At 24.6% G+C, this 11,584-nt stretch overlaps 1 pseudogene across 1 annotated transcript; it reads right to left on the reverse strand.

Annotated features, from left to right (window-relative positions):
- Window positions 1-7,626: 7,626 nt before the first annotated feature.
- Window positions 7,627-9,608, reverse strand: LOC148851400 (alpha-1,6-mannosyl-glycoprotein 2-beta-N-acetylglucosaminyltransferase pseudogene; annotated as a pseudogene). Its single transcript, XR_016099729.1, has one exon. The product of XR_016099729.1 is annotated as an alpha-1,6-mannosyl-glycoprotein 2-beta-N-acetylglucosaminyltransferase pseudogene (transcript).
- Window positions 9,609-11,584: the final 1,976 nt, after the last annotated feature.

An 11,584-nucleotide genomic window follows, 5' to 3' on the forward strand; every position in this document is an offset into this window, starting at 1 on the left:
TTTCCTTATTATCATGGTTGCTTTGCTTGAGAGTTCCTTTGGTCTCTCACCCTTTCTATCATTTTGTGGAAGGTTTATTGTTGGGTATATTAGGCTGTGTTTGGTAAGAGTTTAAGCAGTGAATATACTAGCATGAATGCAAATTTGTTTAAATACAAGGATGCAAACTTGGTTTGGTTTTGCACTGATAAATTTACAGTGTCATGTTTAGTTGTGATAGAAGCCAACCTATTTTACATTGGTGAACTTTGGGCGCAAAGTTTGCTTCCAATTCGTTCCCATTTTGAATATAAAAATAGTTTAAAAAAGAAAAGAAATTTACTTTCATTGTCAGTACAAAAACATACTCTTACCAATGACCTGCAAAACTGAACCAAAGTGCAAATTCCTTTATGTTCTGCATTTGCACTCTTACCAAATACAACCTTATGTACAATCTATCATTATTCTTTATCATGACATTTTATTACTTGTTTTTCTAATATTCCTGTGTTATTCTTGGATGTGTCCTTTTTTTTGTTGACATATGAATGATGCCCTTTGCAGGTGAAAGAGATCTTAATTGAGGAGTCAAATGTCTAGCTAGTTAATTGCCCGGTTACTGTTTGTGGTGACATTCATGGCCAATTTCATGATATAATGAAATTCTTTCAGACAGGAGGTCATGTACTAAAGACAAATTACATATTTATGGTAATCTTTAAATGCTTGTGTCTATTAACTATGCTTTTCTAACTTGTTTGTGTCACATGTTATTATGCCATTATTTTTGTAGACTTTAAGTCTTCCCAAATCCTTGGCAGGGAGATTTTGTTGATCATGGCTACAACAGTCTAGAAGTTTCTACCCCTTCTTTCTATTTCTCATTTTGAACTCTAGGACTCTACTTTTATGCTAAAGTCAAATTAAAGTCTACCATTATTTTTGTTTACTTGATATTCTACTTGAATAATCTGACCTGCATCTAGCATAGAAGTAGAAAAGAAGAGGAGAAAACCAGAAAAGAAGGAAGGGGAGATTGTGGGATTACTGGACCTGCCATATCAATTCCACAATCCCCCTCAAGCTGGTCAGTTCATGTAATATAATCCCAGCTTGCTACAAATAAAATCAGCCAGAAGTATGTTTATAGACTGTGAATAGGTCAATTCATGTTATATAATCCCAGCTTGTTACAAATAAAATCAATCAGAAGTAGATTTACGGACTGTGAATAGATCAACAAGTTGATTCCCCAAGTTGACATGGGGAGTGCTAATGTCTTTACCAAGATGACAAGCACCTTTATCATGTTGTTCAATCACTCATTTAGTTAATATTTAGTTCAATTTGCTTATTTAAGTATTACTCATATTGGTTCCAATAGCATGATTGGTTCTAATAGGGGATGTCAGGGAGACCAAAAGAAGATGATGGAGAGAGAGAGAGAGAGAGAGTTCGGTGATGTTACTCTGTTTGGTGCTTGGCCCATTAACGACTACCATCTTCAATATGATACGATGATGCACATCTACCTCTCTCATATTCAATAAGAAATCCCCAAGTTTTCATATTTTCTCATGAATACGTTTTTATATTCAAATTTTACCACCACAGCGAGAAAGTTTAGCATAAAAAAAATCATTAAAAATGGTCGATCAAGTAAACAATAATTAAATAAAAAATTATTAATAAAATAATAATATTATTAAATTTAATATGACTACATATATATATATAGTCATATTAAATTTTAGTAGTAATACTTCAACCGGTTAGTCTACTATATGCTCTATTTTTTTTAGTTTTTTAGTAGTTATTTAATGTTAAATCGGTTATCTCTGACCGAACTAGCTATCTTTCTGCAAATTTAGAGAGGTTTCCATCTTAGAGAAGTTTGCAACTCAGAGAAATCTGCAACCCAGGGATCTGAACTTCAGAAAACCTTCATTTGGTTAATCTATTATCCCAACTATTAATGTTTTTTCCCATTTAAATTTCATCTAACCGAACTTTCAATGTTTCAGATCAGTCTACATCTTCAGAGAACTTTGCAACTTATACAAGTCTACAACTTAGAGAAGTTTGAAGTTCAGCAATACTTCAATTGGTTAGTTTACTATATACTCCATCTTTTTTTAGTTTTTTAGTAGATATTTAATGTTAAATCGGTTTGATCTGTTCAATAGATAGGGTTTAGTCAAACTAGTAAATTGGTTAGCTCTGTTCACCGCTTGCTGTTATCACAACTGAATTGTGTTTTCAATTCATAAATGTTTATAATTTATTAAACCACTAAACTGGTTTTAGTAAAACCAGTAATAGCAATAATGCTACTCATAAATGTTTATAATTTATTAGAACTTATTAATTGCTAAAAAATCACTGATAATATCAAAATTAATGTCAATATTAGAAAAATAAATTTAATTTTACTTGAATAAAATTCCCAACGAAAAGTTATCAATAATTTTTAATAGTGAAATTTATATTTATTAACATTTTAATTAATTATTAATTTTCCCATTATATTTGACCAAAATAACCGAAAATATTTATATATACTTATTGCTAAACAATTAATGCTCATATAAAAATTAATTAAATATATATGATTAAATATTAAAAATTACTTATATTACTGAAATTATAACATATATATTAATATTAATGATTTGAAAATCAATTATATTAATAATATATTAATTACTAAAAATAATATTAGTAATTATAATTACTGATATTAAATATTATTCATTATATATCTATAATGATACTAATATCAGTAATTAACATTATTAATAAATCTGAATATTAATAATAGAAATAATTATAATATTAAAATTACTGATTTTAATATCAGTTATGCTATTAATAATATTGAAAATAATAAATTACCAAAAGTGGCTTTTTTATTAATAAATTGACCAAAATTACTGTAAATATCAAGAACTAGTTATTGCCAAAATGTTACTGATAATATCAAAAATAAATTCAGTGTTAAAAAAATAATTTCAATTTTACAGAAATAAATTTTCCAATGATAATTATATATTTTGGTTAATTAATTACTGTTATTTACTGTTAAATGTATTTTTGGTAATTAATTTTAATTTTATGCTATTTATAATTTAAATTATAATTACTGTTAAAAATCATTTAGTTACAATTTTTAAAATATATTATTTTTACAATTAGTAAATTTTTTAAATAAAAAAATTACTGTTAATTGTTGTATGATGCAATGTTAATTAATTTTAATTAAGTGAAATTTTCTGCTAATTATAAAATAATTACTGTAAATTGTTGTATTAATTTTATTTAGATTAAATTTTCTGGTAATTATAAATTAATTACTGTAAATTTTTGTATGATGCACTGTTAAATAATAAATGCATTATTTTTATTGTATTTATAGTAAAATTTTAATTTATAGTTAATTATCATAAACATTAAGTGTATTTAATAAAATACGGTTAATTACAATTTTAAAATACCATTAATAGTTAATACAATGGTATTCGGTTATGTACCATTAAAAGCATTAATAATTATCAAAATACTGATATTTACATTTTAACATACCATTAATAATTATTTATCAATACCTATATCAGTTTAATTCTTTACATAATATTTTGTTACAATTTAATTACTGTTAATTATTTATAAATAAATGTAATTTTCTGTTAATTAATTAACACCAAAATTATAGATAAGCGCAGAAAATTCCGAATAAATAAAAAAACACAGGAAATTTTATAGATGGTAGAAAATAGAAAAATGTAATAATAATATAAATATGTAACAAAAACATAAATTATACAAACATAATATATATATATATATATTAAAACTTTCAATTATTCATTGTTTTTTTACTGAATGAATTATATTCTTTTTTACTAAATGAATTATTCATTACTGTAAAATGTAATTAAATGTATTTTTTGGTAATTAAGTTTACTTTTATGCTATTTATAACTTACATTATAATTAGTATTAAAAATCATTCAGTTACAATTTTAAAAATATATTCTTTTTACAAATAGTAAATTACTTAAGTTTGTTAATGGTTATTGAAATTACTTATTTTAATTATTGTTATGAGTAATTATTATTTTCAATTTATAACATTTTCAGAAATTAGAGTCATTAATTAATTACAAATTAATAAAACCAGAATAGGTTGATTTAAAATAATGTTTTCAAATCTGAAATTATTGAAAATAAAAAATGTTAATATCAAAATACAAAAAATTAAATAATTATTGGGAGAATTAGTTAGAGTAGTTCTATAATTGGTGAAATTAGTAGTATTAAGATCTGAAAGTTCTAATGATAATTGATTTTAAATATTGTTTTGAAATCTGAAATTATTGACACTAAAAATAATAATATCAAAATATAAAAAATCAAAATAATTACTGAATATTTATTACCATTTCAAGTATATTTTGGAATATTTATTATATTTCAAAATAACTAATAATTACCGAATATATTTATTATAACTAATATCAAAACTAAAAATTCAATATAATTATTAAAATTTTGTACTACTGAAAATATTATTACTGTTAATTAATAACTACATTATTTTTCATGTATTTATAGTAATGTATTAAAACACTGTAGTTATAAAATAACTTACTATATTATCAAAATACTGTTAATTACACTTTAAAATACCATAATTATAATTACTTCTACTTACAATTAAACAAATATAATTGAAATTGCATACAAAATGAAAAATTATTTTCAAATTATAGAAACTATAGAAGTTGAAAAACAAAATCATAAAATAAAAATTGTAGAATATCACCAAAATTATATAAGACCACAAAAACTTGCAAATAAATAAAAAGTATAGGAAATTATCCATTATTTTTACTAAATTAGTTACAAAAATTAATACTTCATTAAATATGTATATATATGATAAGTATATATCATTGTTAATTAATTACTGTTATTTACTGTTATTTACTATTAAATGTATTTTTTTGTTATTATTTTAATTTTATGCTATTTATAGCTTAAATTATAATTACTGTTAATTTTAATTTTATATATTATTATGATGCCTTCATTAATTTTTAATTTATACTATAATATTTACACTCATTGATTATTAATTGAAAACTAAAAGATGAAGCCAGAACACAACATGATGCAACATATAAGAACTGTTAGTAACATGTGCTAACAATTAAGTTGTAATAATATACATCTTCCCGATGAAAGGAGGATCCAAATACTTTTGAAATCTTTACGAGATGAATGGAAGCCAATAGCACAATCTATATAGGAAAAGTATAAGAAAAAAAAATACGAAAATTCTTTCAAGCTGCTTTTGAAATTGAACTGGCTGAAGAACAACACATTTTGCAAGGTATTAGGAAGACTGCCACACTTTTTCTCTTTCCAAATCTAAGTAGTGGAAGACATGTTGGCTATTGTAGCAATGGAAGACATGGTAGAGACAGATAGAATACTAGATGATGAATGGGCACTTGATGTGTGTAATGAGTTAATGTATCATCCCTATAGGAGATTAAGTAAAAACATGCCCGGTAATAAGGCAAAATGATATGAATAAATATCCTTCTTATTCTATAGGAGATTTTGTAAATATTGATTGTTGATATTTTTTTAGGGAAAGTATAAATGTTACTCTTATTGAATAGAACCATGTTTCTTGATCCTATTAATTAATATTATGTTTATATTTTCATATAATTTTACGTATTTGTTATTGTTTCTACTACAATTTATAAGAATACCATATCAAATTAATTGAACAATACTTTTTGTTGCCAAGTTATTTATGGAGTTGGAATTGAGATTAATGGGTGACAACCGTACTTTAATATAATAAATTCTTGGAATAATCAGTTAATTATATAATAAATATAATTAACAATATTTTAATTAAATCAATGCCAGTTAAACATTAATAATCACTAATGATTTCAAAATCAATAATGAAAGTTATATGATAACAATATGTATATACATATAAATATTAATTCTTTATTAATAATAATCATATAAATTCGTGTAAAATTATACACATGAACAAATAAACATTAGAACTTTCATTAATATTACAGATATACATTAATAAGTTTATATGCATATACATATAAACTCTTTCATGCATATAATTTTATTAATTATATCAATAATCATTCCAAAGATTAATAATTAACAATAATACTTATTACTGTAATTGTTAATGTATATTAATGATAATAATAACATTAACAATGATACATTAGTAATAATCATTAATAATATAAATATAATTTAATCACGTTATTACTCATGAATTAATTATAATGTAATCATTATATACAACAATTGTTATTAATAATAATGATAATAATTATTATTATAATTATTAACAATTATATAATCATTATTAATAATAATGCAACAATTGTACTAAGTATAATTAATGATAATATGCATATAATAATTAATGATTATTAATAAATTAATGATATTTTTGTTGTTATATTAATGATTAATGATTATTAATAATCAATAATTATTGTTATTAATCAATGATAATTATATAATGTTATTAATAATTAATTATCATTATAATTATATACATTAATTATCATTAATGATTAATTTATATAATCATTGATTAATTTATTATATAAAGATAATAAATGATTATCATTAATGATAATAATATTGTTATTGTTATATTATCATTTATATGATAATAAATCAAAATTAATCATTATATAATCATTACTAATAATCATAGCAATTAATATAATCAATAATCATTATTATTAATATAATTATCCAATGATTATATTAAAGTAATATAAATCAAAATTTATTGATAATTATAATAATCATTATATTAATGTTATTACTCTAATAACAACAATTAATTATTAATGATTTATATAATTAATAGTTATATTAATCATCAATAAATTATTATAATTATATAATAATTAAATTAGACAATTATATTAACATTAATATATAATCATTGATTAGTAATTACTAATATAATTATAATTATATCATTAATTTAATTATTTAATAATAATGTTTATTAGTTAATAATTAATATGATATAATGATTATTAATTTTTATTGATAATGATTAACAATCATTAAATTATAATGATATTATAATGATTTAATAATAAGAATCATATTAAATTATTATTATAATTTAATAATAATGATTGTTACTCAATCATTATTTAATTAAATTAATAATAATAATGATATAAATTATTATTTATTGGATATAATCAATCATATAATTATTATTATGATTGATTATTGTTAACAATAATGATTATTAATAAGTACGGTATTATTAATTATTAATGATAATAATTTCTATTGATATAATAACAACAATGATTATTAATTATTAATGACTATTATAATCATTACTATCATTAATATTTATTGTTATTATTAACAATAATAATATTATAATTGTTAATTATATCATTAACAATAATTGTTACTAATATTATTATTGTTAATAATAACAATCATTATTGATTAATAATTTTTTTTCAAAAAAAAGTTAATTTGAACAATAAATATAATAAATTTATTATTTTTATTACAATTGTTATTTTAATAATATTGTAATAAATAACAATAATGGTAGTAATGATTTATCATTATAATAGTTAAAATAAATATTAATTATTATTATTGTTAAATAACAATAATGATTATTTATTATTATAAAAGGAATACTCAAGGTAAGGGTAACCCATATCTCACCAGTTGCAATAAATTTGTTACGAAAAACACTAAGAGTTTAATTTTCAATCAAGGTTTTGGGTTATTGCCTGAGTGATACATTTCAGCAAAATCTAAGCACAGTTGATGATCCCTCATATCCCCCCATCCACCCCAACCCATGAATCCAGGTTGATGTAGTGTTTTATGCTTTACCAAATGTATTTCCCAATCTGAGTTGATGTTCACAATCTTATCCGCCTTTTCTAGTACTATGTTCACGGATCCATTATTAAAGCAAGCAGCCTTCTCCTCTTGTCCCAGATGCAAGCCACAAGTACCAAAGTGAAGTGCACTTGCCCTAGGTCCCCTCAAAGTATAAACAGGGCCACCAAAGGAGGGATAAACCTTAGCCCACAATGTTACGTCCCAGTTGTAATCATCAAATGAGCAGAAATCTCTTGCCTTTGAATGGATCTTCCTCCAAACAGTCCTGTTAAAAGCATAACCAACATTTCCAATCTTCTCTACAAACAGACTCGCCAAACCTTCTCCTCTTGAGCTCACATCAGCAGGAGCCAAATTTACAGCATAGCAATGAGGACATTTCTGAGGCTTTAACATGGTAAGTAGTTGGATGTTCCGGTATGCATTAGGAAGAATGAAGTGGTCTTCCTCTATGAAGAGGATATGACCCAAATGTTGCATAGTCTCATTCAACCCATCCCATACTGTGTTCATCATCCACCACCAATGATGCTTTAGCGACACAATTCTTGGAGACCTATAGTTCCAATACAGATCACGATCTCCCTTGCAGTTCTTCTTGGATGATAGATCATATTTACCTTCACAGTCTCCGGGGGAGACACCAGGAAAGCTATTGGAGAACAAGTGAGGTGAGTATGGGGCAAAAATTTGTTTTACTTGGCAGAACCGAATTCCTTCAACTATCTCATTCATTTCTTCAAAGTACCCATCATGGCTAACTATCAACAGAGTTTCACCTATACCCTCTACCTCAGACAGGCTTTTTACAACTATTTTTAGATACTGAGGTCGATTGTGAACGTACAGAACAATCACTATATGGTCTGTTACTAGATTTGGGAAAAGATCCAAGTTTCTAGGTGGCAACCCATTCCTTTTCTCCAATGAAATTGACAAATTGGTACGTTCAAGGAGCTTGGGTTTTTCTTTCAGATCATGGGTTCTATAGCTCAGCGCATAATTTTCATCAGAAACCCATGTGAAATGATAAATTTGATAGAGGAAAACCAGCAACAGAACTCCCCAGAGAGCAATCACAATGGGTGGTACTAATCGGCGGAAAGTCGCATGCTTGATGCGAGTTGTCCTACGCAAGATCATGAATTTATTTGTTTGAAGAGCCTCCAAAAGAATTCCAGTTACAAGACTAACTACACCATCCACGTCCTCACCACAGAGGGAAGCAAAAACTTGACAAATCAATGGCCAAACCCGATAAACTTATATCAAACGAGGCTATAAGGAGCAAGAGTCATCGATTTCCAATATCATTCATATTTACAAGAAGTATGACCAACCAAGGGCTCAGCAATGAAAGCCAAACCAAGATTTTTTGTTCTTGCCAAATTGCGAGAACCCATAAAGAGGGAGATGGCTAAAGACACTGAGTTTTTGATAAATATGTCAAAAATCTAAATCCAAGATAAAGATTATAAATGGTTTAATACACAGAGTAAATAGATGAGAGAACATAAACCCACCTGTTGAAGAACACAAAATCTACAATCCAAACATGAGATTTGTCCAATAACCTAGGAAATCAAGGTGTTTGTTTAGTTGCAGCGATCTGGAAATCATTTTTTATGCACTCGATGATCAGAACATGAAAACTAAAAAGCGAGAAAACTTTGGTTATCCATGTTGGACAGCCTAACAATAAGGCTCCTTTGTATACCACGTCTATCATAATCATGGCTATCCATGTTTGACGGTATGGTTAGGCCTCTTGCATGACACGTTGATCATCATCACAATAAATATTATTATTGACAATATAATAATGATAGATTTACTAGTAATTATTAAAATATTATGATAGTAATGATAGGCGTACTATCATCATAATTTAATATTAATTACTATCATTCCTAGTAATTATTAATTATTCTTAATACTAATCACAATATAAATAATATATGTTGTTAATGATAGTAATTGTTATCATATTGATAGTAATGATAGTAATTATTACAGGTAATGATAGTAATTAATATTCAGATTCATTAATAATGTTAGTTACTGATATTACTAACATTATCGATATATAATGAATAATATTTAATATCAGCAATTATAATTACTAATATTATTTTTAGTGATTAATATATTATTAGCATAGTTGCTATTCAAACCATTAATATTAATATCTATGTCATAATTTCAGTAATATAAGTAATTATTCCAGTAATCATTAATATTTATTCATATATATAATTAATTTTGATATGAGCATTAATTATTTAGCAATAAGTATATATAAATATTTTTCACTTACTTTGGTCAATTATTACTGGAAAATTAATAATTAATTAAATATTTTCATTGGAAAAATTATTGAAGTAAAATTAAATTTATTTTCTAATATTGACATTAATTTTGATATTATTAGTAATTTCTTAACAATTAATAAGTTCTAATAAATCATAAACTTTTATGAGTAGCAATATTTCTATTACTATTATTTTATGAATTATATTAATTATTTAAAATTAATATACATATTTTTATGAATTAATATACATATTTGTATGAATTATATTAATTAGTTATTTTTTGATAACCATAATCACTTATATTAATTATAAATAAATATTATGAACATATTAACAATTCATTTTAGTAAGTTTACTATTAATTATATTTTCTCACTACGAACTATCACAAGATTGGATCTTTATTACCATTGCATGGAAAAATGACCAAAATTTGTACAACTCTACATATATGATACATCCAATAAGGTATCAAATAGGATAAATGCAGTAAATGATAATGTGGGTACCAATGAGGGGTCCAGATGTAGTAAGCATATTAGGTAAGCACAATGAGTGAGTACATAATAGCTATGTGACACATGTCCTAGTTAATGCGCCTTTCATCCATACGTTTTTGCTCCGTTAGACAAAAATTATCCATTATTTTATTATATTTGTCGAAATAATTAAAAATAAAAAACAATGAAAAAGGGAAGCATAAATGAGTCCCAATTCTCAACACGTTTAGGTTTTCCTTTTTTATTGTTTTTATTTTTAATTATTTTGACAAAGATAATAAAATAATGGACAATTTTTGTCTAATGGAACAAAAATGTTTGGATGAAAGATGCATTAACTATTACGTGCTCACTCATTATGCTTACCTAACGTGCCTACTACATCTAGACCCATAAATGAGTTGGATAGAGAAATTGTTGAATGGTTGTTAAATAAGTTACATGTACATAATGCCCTTTCAAAGGTATTCAAAATGGCGTGAGATAGATTTAATGAAGAAAATCTAATTCCAATTCGATTAAAACTCATTGGTAATCGTCGAAAAGATGGTCGGTAATACAACTTACCTACTACATTTGAATTTGCAGCAATTATTGTTAGAAATGGAGATGAATACGATGCACACCGGGATGTTATTATTGAAGAAAGATCAGGTAGTCTCAGGAGAATTAATGAATTGCATCCAAGTTTTATGTGAATGCAATATCCATTATTATTTTCATATGCAAATGATGGATTTAAAGTTGATTCATTATTAACAAATCCTCAAAATGAGCGTGCAATGAAATACACAAAGATGAGCATGCATTAAT

This window comes from Nelumbo lutea, chromosome 5 (assembly GCF_056320005.1).
Source record: "Nelumbo lutea isolate HS-2025 chromosome 5, American lotus-T2T, whole genome shotgun sequence".
NCBI classification, from domain to species: Eukaryota; Viridiplantae; Streptophyta; class Magnoliopsida; order Proteales; family Nelumbonaceae; genus Nelumbo; species Nelumbo lutea.